This window comes from Aythya ferina (genome assembly GCF_964211825.1).
Source record: "Aythya ferina genome assembly, chromosome: 7".
Lineage (NCBI taxonomy): Eukaryota > Metazoa > Chordata > Aves > Anseriformes > Anatidae > Aythya > Aythya ferina.
In genome coordinates, this window is record NC_140302.1 from 3,845,975 (window position 1) to 3,858,073 (window position 12,099).

Genomic DNA, 12,099 nt, shown 5'->3' on the forward strand with positions numbered 1-12,099 from the left:
AAAATGCCAAAGATGGAAGCGAGAACATTTTCCATGCTTGGGTTTTGGTTCATTTGAAAAAAGGCAAGTTGTATTATTCTGGATAATTTCAGTCGTTAACCAGGAAAGTCATGAATTTCTAAATATGCTTCGCAAAATTCAAAGCTAATTTTCTGCAATAAGTTCCTTCCAAATTTGTGCGAGGTGTTTCTTAGTGGTGGGTGCAAATGCCTCAAGAGTCTTAAATTCCTTTAATTACTGTTAATGCTCCTCCTCCCCACTTTGGGTTGTAAAGTGTTAAAAAACAGTGACTAACGTTTTCTGAAGATTTTGTTATGGGTGCCAGGAGAGTTTCTAGGCCACTATCAGAACAATTTTGATCAGTATATTAGTAATTTCTGTATGCTTTAAAGTATTTGTAACCAAAGTGAACTTATTCCAGATTCAACCCTATTTGTGTTCACTTTCCTCTAGGGATTTGTTTCAAGGATGAAGATGCCTCTCTCAACCATGAGATTTGCAGAATTAACTTGACTTTGTCGTGGTTTTAGTTTAGTGTTTGTTGTTGTTGTTGTTGTTGTTTTTATACAAAGAAAACATAATGCAAAATCTTCCAGATCAGGAAAATAAATGTAGCTTAAAAAAGAATTTAACGCAAGATGTTTGCTCTTCAATTATAGCAGCTTAGAATTAAGTATCCAATCAGTTAAAATCACTAAGTAGCAGGGAAAAAAAAATAGTGTTGTTTTATTAGTAGTAGCATCTCTCTTTTAGACAATGAATTGAGCAAATACAGCAGTATGCTGTTTTCTTTTTCCTGTTTTCTTTATTATATTAAACTTCTATTAAATGTAATTAGAAATGTAATCAAGCTCTCCTTCAGAACTCTCACTTTATAATTATGAGGACGCCAGTGTTTGTAAACTTGACTACATTTTTAAGAGTAGAATGAGTAGATTCTTTGCTTTAATTGCTATAAAATGTAGGACCCCTGCTGTTTCATTTCTATTAAATGATGCCAATTTTCCAGTAACGGTAAGTTTGTCTAACCGATAAGTAGTTATCATGTACGAAGAGTCGGTAATTTCCTGGCTTCCTAAATACAGGTTGCCTCATACCTTACATCATTAAATATCAGAGCTGCTCAGGTGAAGAACTTAGCTCTCAGAGTTGGTTCAACTGACTAACTTCTTTTCACTAAGCACAGGGAAATGTGTTGAAGAACGTTGTGATTGTTGAACAAAATAGGGAGCAGGAACTGAGCTTACAAGTGCACTTCTCTTAAGAGCCTAACAAATCAGAAGGAGAAAAGGAACTATAATGAGACACAAGTCAGAAGTACCAATCTCTTCAGAAGTTCTCTGTATGTTTATGATTTTCTGTTTGTCTATAATCTTACACTGAAGTGAGCAATTTGTTACTTGACCACTTTTTCAAATGGCTGGCTCCAAAAGCAGTGTCATTTTTCATCATTTTATCTAGCAGGACCTTTGGGTTTCTTGATTTGAAGCTAAGTGAAAAAGTGGGGCTAGCAGATAACAGAGGTTTCCTCTATGTTCTTTGTTAGAAGCTGCTCATGGGAGGATAAGACAAAGAGAACTTTTCCCTCCTTTAGTTCATTCAAAGACATGACAGTTTTTCATGCTTTGTGGTTGCAAATAATTTCCTGGTATCTCCTGTGATACTGTAAAATTCACATTGAGCTAATGAGCTTAAGAATGAAGAGGTCTCTTCCTCTATCTTCACTTCAGACCAGCTGAATTAACTAGTAAAAGTGTTCGCAGCGAGCTGCACTGTTCAAAGTAGTGTAATAACAACATGATAGACTGGGTGCTTGGGAAGTCTGAGAGAGAGAGCGTGTTACTTCAAGGTCAGTGAAGCCCTGCGCTTCAAACACTTAGCGATTTGTAGCATCTCTATTGTAATTCCTTTAACTGTAATTAGTTCCTTACAGTTAACTGTATTTTCCCAAGTTTTCATGTGTTCAGAAGAATCTGGTACCTAAACAACATAATATTTTTTTGAGTTTTTGGAAAAGGCGTCAAGTAAATCTGACATGCTTATGTGTCATTTTTTAGTGTTTGACAGTTGCTTGGCACTTCCAAAATTATGACAAGAAGAATGAACCCTGTATGCAGGGAATGAAGCAGTAATGAACCCACTTTTTGCAATTAGTGGCTTCACATTATCAGCCAAAACCTGCTAGTGCAGAGGATCACAGGGTTATACCATTACAAGCTCTTAGTAAGGCTGAAGGCTCACAGAATCAACAGGGAGAATGAATGTGAACTTTAAGTATAAAATTGTTCAAATGATGCATGAGTTGTCAGACATGGTTTGCTGCATATTATTACATCAGTTCTTCTACCCTGATAACTGGTTAAAATAAATACTTCTATTTTAAAGGAATATTATATAATATATAATATTTAGAAGGAAGCTTCTCTATTTGGTATTTAATGGGTGGCATCTGTTGCCAGTGCTGAGTTTACCTCTTACTTAGAAGAATTGCTGTAGAGACCAAGTTATTAGGAGATTTTTATTCATACAAATTTTATTTATTCTATAATGAGAAATCTTCTACAGTTTGTGAATGCTCACAGTTGCCTTATAAGTTGTTCTTAGATACTTGTTCAGACTTCAAGGTCTATGACTGTAAAACAGTCTTTTGGTACTCCAAGCTTATGCAGTACCCACAGAGCTTCTATTTGTTCTTAGTAAACATAAGTTTGTGTTTGTTTGTTTGTTTTTTTTTTACTTGTAGATTTCAGAGTGTCCTAATGGAAAGTGTTTTTTTTTGTCCTTCTGCAGGGAAGGAAAAAAAGGCACAAACTTAGACTTGGGCAGCACCACAGAACAGGTCACTAGCAGAGCCAGCAATACTGCTGAGTCCTCTTCATTATCAAGCCAGTAGACCATCTAGGTGAGTAAGTACTGACGTTTGATGCCACAAAGATGCAGTATGTTGATATATGTTCTCCTGTCCCAAAGGAGTAGTTCTGCTTATAGAGTAATACTTTAGTCTATGCAGAGAATCTGTCTTAATTTTTATCATGCTCTGCTGACTAGTTAAACAGTTTTTTTACTTGTTAAGTTTATGCTTATATATAGTGGGCTAAGAAAAGGTGAAAAACCTTTGAAATATTGAATGCATTAAAATGGCTAGGTTTGACCACAGTATAATGCTACATATCAGAGACCAAATATTAAAAAAAATTATTCACCTATGTGCCAAAGGCTTTAAACAATGTTTGCCCCTCTCAAGGCCTTTTATGTCAAATAATATGCTGTTTGTGTACATCACATCCGTGGAAAATATGTTCTGGGTTGTAAAAGCTACTGAGCTGGCTGACACAATTTTTGGTTTAGCAAGAATAATTTGTATTACTGTGGCTAGTGCCAGAGCAGGCCAAATAGTTACATACTAGCAGCACGTATTTTACAGTAGCCCCATATAGTAAAGGTACTTAATAATTTGCCAGAACCTAAAGGGGGCTACAGGAAAGCTGGGGAGGGACTCTTCATCAGGGAGTGTAGCGACAGAACACAGGAGTAATGGTTTTAAACTAAAAAGGGGTAGATTTAGATTAGATATTCTATGAGGGTGGTGAGGCACTGGCACAGTTTGCCTAGAGAAGCTGTGGCTGCCCCATCCCTGGAAGTGTTCAAGGCCATGCTGGATGGGGTGTTGAGCATCCCGGTCTGGTGGGAGGTGTCCTTGCATGTGGCAGGGGAGTTGGAACTGGACAATCTTTAAGGTCCCTTCCAACCCAAACCATTCTGTGGTTCTACAATTCTATGATCATCTGAGGCAACAAAGTAATCCTATTTACTGTGTGCGTTATTTCTTTATATTTCCCTATACCTTCTAGAAGTTAGAAAACCTAGAATCATGGACATATCCCGCTGGCAGTATAGTAATGTGACCTTTCTGTAATTGAACAGGCAGGCAGATTCTGTTATATTAATCTTTTTCCTGGTCATAATAACATGCAATTATCTGTATTTGGCATGATTCCATATACATTGTTTTTTTTTTTTAATCTCCCACAGTATTTTTCCACTGAAGTAAGCTTCTCTTTCACTGCTAATTAAAGACTTCTGAAACTTTGATTAACAGGAATAATTTTATTTCAGTTTTTTAATTCCAGCAGTTTGTGTCCTTCTGGCCTCCCACCCTTTAAGAACATTATTTGTTTGGTAAATGACCGTCATGAGACATAAGATCTGCATTGACATTGATAAAGTAATGTTAGTAGACACAGTACAAGATAAATTAGAGAGTTGTAGGACAGAATTTTTATACTTTTCACTGGTATGCCTGCATTATCATTCTTAATGAGAACTAGATGGGGCTGCCAATAAACACTTGCCGTTCGTAGGTGACTCACCCTGCCACACTTTTCTGTGTGAGTTATTTGTAGATATAAAATTAAACAATGTTTGCAAACTTCAGAAACTTCACATTTGACCATGGAAAGAGTTAGTTACAGACCCCACAGATGTACATTCATTGTCTGCTCTTGTCTTTCAATACCAAGAATAGTTAAAATAACCAGTCAGGAAAAAGGCAAATCCTCCAGTATTTACAATGTGTGATTCAAGGTTGGATCCCTTCACTGAAGATACGCTATGCCTTACACAGAATCTCACAGGTGGGTTGCAGAAGTTGTTATGCAAGGTTTTGTGGTCTGTGTTATGCAGGAGGTCAGAGTAGGCTGGCTCAGTAGTTCTGTCCAGCCTCAGACTGAATGAATCTCTTCTATTTGGCCTGGGATATTGGGAATGGTAATAGGTGATGGCAGGGGGAAGTTAAGTAAAGCTGTTGTGAATAAACGGTTTAAAAAAAAAAAAAAAGTCTGAACCTGTCTCTTTCAGCAGCACTGAAATTTGTGATTATTAGAGGGGAATTGATACTCTTAAGAAAGGTCGTGTGAGGAAAAAGGAAGACAAGGGGAATAACTCTTGTTTGTTCCCCTCAAGAGCACAATCTGATCATTTAGCAGTTGTAATAAAATAAAGGAAGAAAAAAATCCATAGATCTCTCTTGCCAATGAGACCCTCAAGACAGTAAAACACAGAAGAGCTAGAACTTCAGGGAAAAGAAAGGGCTGTTCCAAAGTAAATCACTGACATTTAGCGGGGGTGGAATCGTGAGTTTAAGAAAGCCAATATAAACAAAATTGAGGAAAAAGAGAAGATGATAGGTGAATGCCTTCTCCTAATAGACCTTGGGAAATATGCCTAGCTGTTCCAATATACCAGAGAGAATTCATTCATTCAGCTTTTAGCTCTGCAAGTTCCTTTAGGGTAATATGAATAGAAATGATAACCCAATTTTAATAAAATAGAATGGAAAAGACAAAAGGGTGACATTTTTAGGAAGATAATAGAGATAAAGACCAATGTTTATTTTACATTAATTTCATTTTAGTGCAGGTTTTTGCAGTCTATCCAATATATTCCCTGCACAGTGCTCATGTTTCAACTTTAAATCATCCTGGAGGAATGGAGCATATTGATGGCAAGCTTCCAGTGGTGTAAACAAATAACTCAGAAACAGCATTTGTCATGTAGCCAGGAAATGTGGCACATGGTATTAGAACATAATTCAGAAGAAGTTAATAATAATAATAACCGAAATCTATCCTTCAGAATTACTCTAGAAGCTTAATGGAGGATAAATGTTATGTATCACAGTAATCAGGCTCCCATTTTGCTGTCAGTTTTTGTATGCAACCATTCAGGTATGGGTGAGAGTGGGTTTGTTGGGACGGAGAAGGGGGAAGGGAATCTAAGTTTCAGAAACTGTTTTATGTAATTTAAGGTATTTTATTCAAGCTAACTTCAAATTGATTTTTAATCTGAAGAGAATCTTTGCAAGTAGGACCCTAATTTCAGTAGTACTTCAGCAGTGACACTGTCTGTTTTTATGGAGTCACTTATATAACTTAGATAAGTGGATTAATAACAAAATAAAAGTCAAATCAGTACATTGAACCCAAAGATAGCCATCTAGCTTGCTATTTGGGATTTAGGGTTGTGTACCCTTTCTATGTTGTGCTTACAGGGCAGTGGATTCCAAAGTTGGATTACCAATTATCCATACCACTTATTGTTTACACTTTTTGTTAATACTTTTTTTTTTTTTAATGTTTAAGTTACATCTAGGCATGTGCATCTATGATGGGGAGGAAGGAAATTTGTCCAATTCTACTTCTAGTGGTTTTCATCAGTCTGCTTTTGTTTGAATCTGCCTTTGCTCTCTATTTTATACTTAGAGCAAGGTATTTGTAAATCTTCATGTATCTAAGGAAGGTCTTGTTTTCCTTTGCAGCTGTGGCTTGTGACCTAGCTGTATTTCAGAGTCTTAAGCTTGTCTGTGGAAGTTAGGTGTTATAGAGCTGTCATTTTGGGAAGCTAACAGTGATACTTATGTGATCTCTTAAGTCAGCATGACATCACTGATGATTGTTACTGAAAACTAGGTCAGTTTCTGAGAAATCAGAACAACAGGCAACAAGAGTCAAGGAAAAGGAGGAGAAACTGGGCTTGCAGTTGAAAATTCCATCTTCCTTGTGACCTATCTCCTCACATCTTGGAAACTGCTTTCTGTTTCTTTTCCTGGTTAACTGGTAGATTCAGTCAGTCATGGCCCCTGGAGCTGCTTTCAAATCAATAAAGAGCTGACAGTAACATCTGGAATATGAGGAGGAAAAAATACTTCTGACATACCACCTTGTATAACTTTGGATGTGATACCAGTAGTGAAAAAGACTAAAATTTTGAGCGGCAGCTTTTCAGAGCTAAATATGTAACTGCAAATAGCAATACAAGACTCCAGATTTGCATTCATTAGTGTGAGATGCACAAACACATTGTGGACAAAAGCTAGGATAAAGCTCCTTGGGGGGAGGAGGAGGAATCAGAGTAGATGTTGAAGGTGAAACTTTCTGAGAAAGAAGGCATGGGAGCTAGTCTGAATAATCTATTCAGAGGACGCATACAGCAGGAAATTCTACTCACCAAATCCTTGAGTTTCTTTTTGCATTTGTTTGTTGAAAATAGCAGTACAACACATTCTCTACGTGCAGCTCCCAAATCAGAGCAGAAGACAAACATATCTGAGACTACCCGTGGTTTCAAGCCATTCTCATCTCTTCTAATATCTTCCTTCTCCTTGCAAATCCCTGGCTCCTCTTTATTAAAAGGACGCTCCTTCAGACTTTCTTCCTTTGATACTTACAGACCACGTGCTGTCTCAGCTGCAGGAGGGTGTTAGAAAATCCTTTCTGACAATTGTCAGAAAGACTAGCAACCTCAGAGGTTGTCCTTCTGAAATCATTTCACTTTTTAATGAACGTTTTAAGTTAACAGTCTGTTGCTTGCCTGGTCCAATAAAGCAATCTTGTGGCTTTGTCTGTTAAAATTCTGATAGGAGTTCTAGCTTCTGAAGGGGATACGGGGTTTTTTTGTTCAGCTATCCTAACTTCTTTATTAGTGGCAGCTTTTGCCACAGAAAGAAGTCAAGCAGTGTAGATCTTACATTCTCATCAAATGACTAAAACTCTTTGCTGTTTCCTACCACTTCTCATGATCTTCACTGCTAATGTTCACTCTCTTAACTACTAAGGATCCTTTCAGTCCTCATTCCAGCAGGATTAAGAAGGGGCCCTGGCATCAGAGATCTCCACATACAGACTTCCATGGTTATTCTTCAGAGCTGCTCCCTTGACAGACAGCCCCCAGCCTGCACACTCATTGGATGTGCTTCCTTCCCAGCTGAAGGACCTGCATTTGACTTTCCTGAATTTCGTAAGGTTCCTTTCAACCCGTTGCACTGATTGCTACAAATGTATGAGCCTGTGTATAATTCCTACACAGGGGAAAAAAATATCCTTTATTTAGTGAGTCCTGAACAGCTCAGATATACCTCAGGAGTATTCTAATACAAAATATGAATACTGTTACTCTATTGTCCCACCTTGCTACCCTTATGTATGATTTAAGTAAAAAACATTCTATAAATAAGTGAACGAGGAAAATAATGAAAGAAGAGAGTATGGAACATTAATTTTATGAAATCGGGAATTTATTAAAATTTATTTTAAATCTAAATTCTGAAACGTATCTAGCAACATTGACAGTTTACTACTAAGTTGCTACTTTTAGAATTTACTCTAGTTCAACCACATCTGATTCTTCTAAACATAGTGTATATTAATAACATTTAAAATGCAGAATGGCCAAGAGAAAGTGTGGGATTACATTTATCCTGTGGAATTCCATTACAAAAATTAAAAACACAGGGAAGAAACAAACTCATTTTCTTTCAGTCATAACCATAACCCAAACAAAAGTTGAGTTTAAAGCAAGTCCCCCTCAATCAACACACAGATAAAAATGGTGTAAAAGCCAAGTTCTCTTCGTAGTCTATCCTTTGTTTTGGCAGCTCCTTTCCAGCCTTATTTCAACTAGACTTCTTGGCTTTTCTCTCAATCTGAAACCTGAGTTCTGACCTCAGTTCCAATCCTTAATGCAAACTGATCTGTTGACCTTTTGTTCTATGTGTGTATGCATGCTCTATTTGTAAAGAGGGAACCTAGAAAAGAAACTGTCTGAAAACCTTCACGTGACTCTTCATTCATTGCCATCCAGCAGTGCTCTGCCTCTTTGCTTGATATTGCAAAATTAATGCTGAATCTTAATCCATCTGTATACTCGTTCATCTCACTACGAGGTACTATGCACCAATACCCCAACAAGCTCTTGTGATTCAAAAAGTCACTAAGTTTTTCTATGTACTGAAAAATTACCTTAGAAGTTGTGTTGACAGTTCCTATGTTTATTACCACTCAGTAACTACAGAGTGACACGAATCCTGATTAAAGTATGGTTTTGTTCTTTTATATCTGTGATCTACAAAGCAGTTTCTGCTCTTTCAAAAACCTACAAAAACTGCTGTTAGGATATTTTGCTCTGAAGCTTTAAAAGGAAAGATTCCTGAATCAGGATTACTGAACCCCCAGAAGCTGTAGAAGATGGGAACATCTGACATAGCCTGCCATGCCAGAATCAGCCTTAGCAGAAAAGCATTGATTTTTCTTGTTCTTCCAAACATAGAGATATTGGAGTTAACTGTGTAAAAAAATCTTAAGGAACAAAGTCTTGGGCAAATAATTTATTTCTCTGAATAATTATTTCGGTTTTAAAACTAATTAATGTTGAGTTCTTTGAAATAATTCTGTATTTACTATTCATGTCTGGGGAAACAATTTCTCTCATATGAATTCTCACAAGTAGCCTGAATGGGATCCAACTGTGAACTACAAAATACGTCTATCAAAATTCCCACTGCTCTTTTTATCTACGCCATTCAGTTAGGAAGAGAATACTACTTAATTTCACGAATAGTTGTAAAGAATCTATTATTCAAGATCATTTCTGAATTTCTTAGGCAAATTAATATTGATTAATCTATTCAAGAACTTTGCACTGTGTGTGAAATTGATCAAATTTATCAAAATGTTCCTTTCAAATTCTTTGCCATGAGAGTGGTGAGGTACTGTCACAGGTTGCCCAAAGAAGTTGTGGATGGCGCCTCCCTGGAAGAGTTCAAGGTCAGGCTGGATGGGGGCCCTGGGCAACCTGGTTGGCTGGGAGATGTCTCTGTCCCCAGGAGGACAGACCAGCTGTGGATCAGGTTGCCCAAGGAGATTGTGTAGTCTCTATTTGGAGAGGTTTCCAAGATGTGACTGGGTAACACTCTGAGCAACCTGGTCTGGTCCCCTAGGTGAACCTTCCTGACCCTCCTTTGAGCAGGAGGTTGGTCTGGAGCTTTTCTGAGGTCCTTCCCAACCCAAACTGTCCTGTGATACCAAGCCATCATTTATTTCTGGCTCAAGACACTTTTTATGGTTTTGCTGAGGATGTGGAATTAGTTTTCAAACTTACAGTACACCAGAAGTATGTAAGCATTTAAGCATGTAGATCACTATGACACTGTCAAACACAGATCAGTTTTTTGAATATTTATCTGACAGTTTGTTCTTCTTTCTTTTTATGCCCTTCTGAATGTTACACAAATCTGTTTATTTCATAGTTTTACACTACAAAGTTTTATACGTCTTTACATTGACAACTACAGAAGCTGAAGCTAGTGGGAAAAAAAGAGAAACCCTCTAAACCTTCAAATGTATTCCATTCTTTTTCTGACTGTTTATAAGCATAGCAGTTGGAATTAGCTGTCTGATAAGAGCACCTGAAAATCATTAAGAAATTACTTTTCTTAAAAAAAATATATTTAAGATTAGAGATTTCATTTAGAGAAGTCTGTAATTTACTCCTCAAAAATCAAAATTCAGAGAGAAATAAAGTTAAAAACATGCTTTTAAACTCTGCTTGTTACAACTCCAAATTGTGCTACCGATGCACCTCTGATTTGAAAAAAAATACCAGTTGAAAGGACTGATGTTTAAAGCAGAATTGTGAAGGCAGGAAGGCAATGTGATAAATAGGCTTGCTGTCTGTGTGTCAGACTGCCTTATGTTGTGTATTGTGGAAGCTGTCTTAGACAGCCTTACTCTTTTTCTATTTTCTACTAGAACAGCCTTGTTTCTTTTTCTTTTTTTTTTGTCCCCTCCCCTTTTTTGCTTTTTTGAGTGTTTATATATGCACCAGTACCTTTCTGTTTATCATAGTCTTTCTATTGAACTTTCAGTTTGGCAGTTGAATATTCGTACGGGTCTTGGAGATTACAGTCTACAGGATTACAGGTACAGTTTTATGGTAATGTGAGTATGATTTTTTCCTTGTACTGGTTGAATTTTCAAAAAGAATTAACTTAGCAAACTTCTAGGTTTGAGGGTGTCTCAGCTAGATCTTGTGGTAAGAGTTGTCACATCTGCTGTTTTTTAGCTTGTTTTCTGGTGGTAGTTACTGTTCTCAGAATTCATATCTTCATAAATGGAGATGCACTATTTTTAAGAAGTATTTTAATGCAGCCATATTTCTTTCAGTTGAGACTGTCCAGGAAAATTTTAGCAGCCTTTCCTGAATTTGTTTTTGAACCCAAACATAGTAATTCCAGTATAGTTCCATGAAGTTTTAGTTGTTCTCATAATATCGCTTCTTTGTCCTATGGGGAGTCACTGTGTGTGTAACATGTTCCACATCTACTTCACACTAACTGAATACTTTGATTCCCACTTTTTCTACTAATAATATGATGTATATCAGGGGGGAGGATGAACCATTCTTAAGATAGATAGATAGGTACTCTTGTTTAAAGTACTTTTCTTTGTGTCTAAGCAAACACAGAGGGCTCTCATACCTCTTCATCATATGAAGCAAATATAATTTGTTTAAACCAATAAACCCAGGTACTTGATATGACCTGGAATCAGTATGAAATCATGTTTTGTAAGATGCTTGCCTGTGAAAATGGTTGGAATTACCATTTATTCATCAGGGTTTCTATTTAATAGTGAAATGTTTCCTGAAATACTTGCAGAAAACATATTCATACCTACCAAACAAACACTGGTGTGCAACAGTTCTGATTATTTCCTGACATTGACTTGTAGGATTTAATAACTTTCCGTTGCAAAGAAGTTTCATTTTTGTTTGGAGCTTTTTAGAAATGTTGTCAGCAATTGCATTTTCTTTAGCTCTGAGTTACTGTTATTCTCCCTGTTTTAAGTAGTTACCAAAATATTTTTTAAAACTCTATTAATAGATTTTTGGAGAAACATGCACAATGATCAGCGGCCTTCCAGAAAACTGGCAATTTAGGAACACCCTTTCCTTGGAAGATTTGAGTGTACTGGGTGGTCTGCATTATAAAACAGAAAATAACCTGATGCTGTTTCTATGGGGGGGAGGTGGGGGGGGGGGGGGGAAATGGATTCAAGGCACTCAGAACTCCAGTGGTGAAACAGAAATAAACATTCCTGTTAAGTAGCCATGAGCAGAAAGCAAGAGTCTTGCAACAAGCCTCATCTCAACACAGCTGAAGACTTTCCTGAGGCAAATAGGTGAGAAAAGACATGTATGTCAAAATTAATTTGCAAAGTTATCTTAGTGTTCACTTAACAGACTGAACAGCTTGTCACTGGAAAA

At 37.0% G+C, this 12,099-nt stretch overlaps 1 long non-coding RNA gene across 3 annotated transcripts in view; it reads left to right on the top strand.

Annotated features, from left to right (window-relative positions):
* LOC311440068 overlaps window positions 1–12,099 on the top strand; it is a 599,898-nt gene that overhangs the window by 490,975 nt on the left and 96,824 nt on the right. For all 3 annotated transcript variants that reach the window (XR_014695191.1, XR_014695192.1, XR_014695193.1), the window contains one exon: window positions 2,791–2,902. This is a non-coding gene — a long non-coding RNA (uncharacterized lncRNA). The remainder of the gene's footprint in view (window positions 1–2,790; window positions 2,903–12,099) is intronic.